This window comes from Schistocerca gregaria, chromosome 1 (genome assembly GCF_023897955.1).
Source record: "Schistocerca gregaria isolate iqSchGreg1 chromosome 1, iqSchGreg1.2, whole genome shotgun sequence".
NCBI classification, from domain to species: domain Eukaryota; kingdom Metazoa; phylum Arthropoda; class Insecta; order Orthoptera; family Acrididae; genus Schistocerca; species Schistocerca gregaria.
This window is the reverse complement of record NC_064920.1, coordinates 432,369,223-432,373,631: the sequence shown is the minus strand read 5'-3', so window position 1 is coordinate 432,373,631 and position 4,409 is coordinate 432,369,223. Positions and strand designations below refer to the sequence as shown.

General features: G+C 39.5%; 1 pseudogene; it reads right to left on the bottom strand.

The window, feature by feature from the left end:
- Nucleotides 1-446: 446 nt before the first annotated feature.
- Nucleotides 447-563, bottom strand: LOC126291696 (5S ribosomal RNA; annotated as a pseudogene).
- Between the last annotated feature and the right edge of the window lie 3,846 nt (nucleotides 564-4,409).

Here is a 4,409-nt window from a genome sequence, read left to right as displayed (position 1 = left end):
GCCTGAATACAGTTTGTCCTCCAAATGGTATTAGATTGCCATCGATACATATTACTTCGACAAGACCCTAATATTTTTCAAAATTTTTATTCAGTTCCTCAATGAAGAATTGAAACTATGAGAGAGATCTATAGTATCAACGTTTATACTGTCTGTGGAATGCAGCGTTCTCAATACAATTTCTAAACACACACAGACACACACACACACACACACACACACACACACACACACACACACACACACACACACCGTCTACAGGCCACAAGTGGCCCATCGGGACCATCCGACCGCCGTGTCATCCCCAGAGGAGGATGCGGATAGGAGGGGCATGGGGTCAGCACACCACTCTCTCGGTCGTTATGATGGTATTCTTGACCGAAGCCGCTACTGTTCGGTCGAGTAGCTCCTCAATTGGCATCACGAGGCTGAGTGCACCCCGAAAATGGCAACAGCACATGCTGGCCTGGATGGACACCCATCAACTGCTGACCACGCCCGACAGCGCTTAACTTCGGTGATCTCACGGGAACCGGTGTATCCACTGCGGCAAGGCCGTTGCCCCAGAATTTCTAAACGATCTCTGTTTGAATAAACATTGGATCCTGGGTCCAACATCAATGTGGGGATGGAAGTTAAACTAATCCCATGGACAAAATCAATTCAAGCCAACGCTTTCTTTCATCATTGTTTGTTGATACCCGTTGATTCAACCGTTTGGAAACAATTCTCGAATGTACAGTATAGCTGTTTCTTTGTTCAATGATGTTCAATTATTTCACATGCCACAAAGAATCCATCAAAGTCATCGAGTTTTTCATACTTTGGCACATCAGATTTTCATCACTCGCTTTGGCACCATGTGCGCTCATAATGCGCAGAAAATATTTCAGTGATCAAACCACATACATCAATCGCTTACTAAACCTTCAACGAATTCTCACTTGGATGATGGCAATCGCATTACAGGAGACCGTTAGACAAGACCGTTACGTTTAAAGACTACCGATCGGCCGCCGTATCATCCTCAGCCATTATGTGTCACTAGATACAGATGGGCATGTGGTAGGCACATCGCTCTCCCACCCGCCGTTAGCTTTTTTGTTTTTTTCTGTTTTTGTTTTGTTTTTTACTGGTGCTGCTACTTCTCATTTAATTAGCTCCTCAATTGGCTGCACAATGGCCGAGGGCACCCCACTTGCTAACATCATTCAACACATCCAGAGGGTAACCACTTTAACTACTAGCCAAGCCCGACAGCGTTTTACGTCGGTGATCCGACGGGAACAGGAGTTAACCACTGAAGCAAGGCTGTTGACTGCGGACAATAAGGTTTTCCGAAAAGAGTCGGTGTGAAATCAGTCACTTACAGAACAGTGGGCTACCCTAACTGGTTGCCCCTGGGAGACTCTCTTTTCACCATGTCATGCCAGATTGTCCACCTCCTCAACAACCGTCAGTTGGAGTACATACATTGTGTTTATTTACCCAGCTCGGCGTCATTTCCACAGCAACGCCTGCGGTGTAGGTGGTAAGCACAGCGCGGCAGCCGGATAGGTTGCTGTTCGACAGGCGAGCCATTGCGTGCGTGCTTACACGCTAACACAACACAAGCCATGTAGTCGCCGGCACGCGGAACTGTCGACTCAACGAAAAGCCCAATAACATCGCCTTCGCGCTCAATGTGTTAAAGTACAAATTGTGTGTGTGAATAACGACTTTTGGGTCTGTGAACTAATTCTTCGCAGTTCCAGTGTGTATACTTACTATTTCTGATCAAATAATTGGCCTGGATTTTGGCGTGACAGTAAGTTTCACCTCAGTTTTCCTAAATTTCCGCTTGGTTCAACTAGACTCTACAATCCGAAGCTTCTGTACTTCCTTTCCTCCCCTACGGCCACCCGCAATCAGTTCAGCATCTAAATTCGCTTCCTAGTGAGACAATACTTGCTTTATCCTGCGCGCTTACTGGAAGTTGTTGAGCGCTCCTTATTTCGTTCGTTTTGCCTTTTGCGTAACTACTGGCAGAAACTGTCCTGTTAGACTCTTGAGTCGAAACCTGTCTAGGCGTATGTGTGTCCTAATAAATTAACCAAAACCGTCTGCTTGATAACTTTTTGTTATTGAATAGGATTGTTGACGTCTATTGGGATACCTCGTTGCATACACGGTACAAGAACGAACGGCATTCTTTCTACAACCTCCATACACCATGAGGATGTCCGCTTTTACTGCAATGGTAAATACTATCATCCACTCATGACCTCCTGCTTCAACTGCTACACTGTTAGTTATTTAGGCGTTTCTTTCATCAATTTCACGGTAATCGCTACGATGTGGAACGTGTCAAGTGCATAAGAAATGCACTCATGAATCAAGTTTTCTTTAAGCTTAAAATTTTTGTTACTTGCCCTTAAATGGCACAAAATCCATATATTATATCTGTATATTCATTTATTCCTGTTCAAAAATTCATGTATGTTATAGAAAGAATTGTCGAGGAGGTAAGATTTCAACTTCTTTTAACTATTACTGCTGTTGTCAGGTATTTAATTTCGTCTGGTAATTTATCGGAAGATAGTAGAGGATAGTGCAAGTCGTTCCTTCTTCTTGTATTATAATCATGAATGCCACTGTTGTTTTTAAACTGGTCCATGGTGATCAGAAGAAATTTTATTACTGAGTAAATGTACTGTGAGGCTGTGGTAAGAATGAATAACCTTTTAAACATAATCCTATAAGATGTGAGACTACGAGCCCCAAACATTATTCTAATGCCTTACTGTTAAGTTACCCCAAAATGTTACTCCATATGACATTAGAAAGTGAAAGTATGCAAAGTATATTAGTTTGCTAATTTCTATATCTTCAGAATTAGCAATTATTCTGATTGCAGAAGTTGTTGAACCGAATCACTTTAGGAGATCCAAAATATGATTTTTACAATTAAGATTCTCATCTATATGTACACCCGAATACTTAATATGCTCTACCATGTCTACTGACGTCTGTTGATATGTTTCATTTATTGAAGGAATTCTACTCCTTGCAGCAGAAAATTGGATGTGCTGTGTTTTTTCAAAGTTCACAGCAAGGCCATTACAGAATACTAATCAATAATTTTTCCATCGACATTATTTGTATCACTTGCTATTGCAGCACCTTTTATTGGATTAACAGTAATGTTTGTATCATCAGGAGTGTCAGTTTGGCTTCTTGTTTCAGATAAGAAAGGACATCATTGACTTATATCAAGAACAGAAGGTGACCCATGATTCAACCCTGTGGAACACCTAATGTAATTTAATCCCAGTTAGATGAATTGGAAAACTTCCTTAAATCACTTAAACCATGTAAAGAAACATTTTGCTTCCTGTTCTACAGATGACATAAACCACTGATATGCTGTTCTACTCATAAAATAGAATTGTAATTTCTGAAACATAATGTCATGATTCACATAACCAAATGCTTTGGATAGGTAACAGAAAATTCCTGTTGTTGACATTTTACAATTTAAAGACTCTATTATGTTGGCAGTGAAATTGTATATTGATGTCATAGTGACACAGCATTTTTGAAATTCCAACTGTGATTTACTAAGTATCCCATTACTGTTGACATGGCTAACCATTTTTGAACTACTTTCTTGAAGATTTTTGACAATGCTGTAAGCAAGGAAACTGGCTGGTAATTACTGACATCCGTGGTGTCCCCTTTTTTGTAGAAAGGCTTGATAATGACATGTTTTAGCCTGTCTCTGAAAATACCTTGAGTTCATGAAGCATGAAGTGTGACTCAGAATATCAGCTGTAACTTCTCCACATTGTTTTAATATCTTGTCAGAGATGTCATCTACTCCAACAGAACATTTATGTTTCAAAGATTGAATGATTTTCCTTATTTCGCAGGAGACTGAGAGATGATAATTAATCTTACCAGGATTTCTCAAAACTGACTCTTAAATTTACTGCTTTGCTTTTTCTTTCGAACTATTCTCACCATTTTTTCCACTTACACTTAAGAAAAAGTTGTTAAATATATTAGCTACTTGCGTACTGTTGAATAACATGGTCTCATTCTCTGTCATAGAAAAACCACCTACCCCAGTGGTTCCTTTTCCTGTGTCTCTTCTATCAGCATTAATTACTGATTTGATTTTATTGGCTGGATTGTTAATCTCATCTCTAATATACATATTTTTTTTATTTTCTGACAACTTTCCTCAGTATGTTACAATAATTTTTAAAGTGTAAAATTACTTCCGGGTCTTTATTAATTCTTGCTGCCTTATACAAGTTTCATTTACTTTCTGAAGATCTTTTAATAGCCATAGTAATCCAAGATGTCTTTGAAAACTGTTTGGTGTTACATTTAGTAATTTTTTGGGCAACAATGTTAAAAAATTA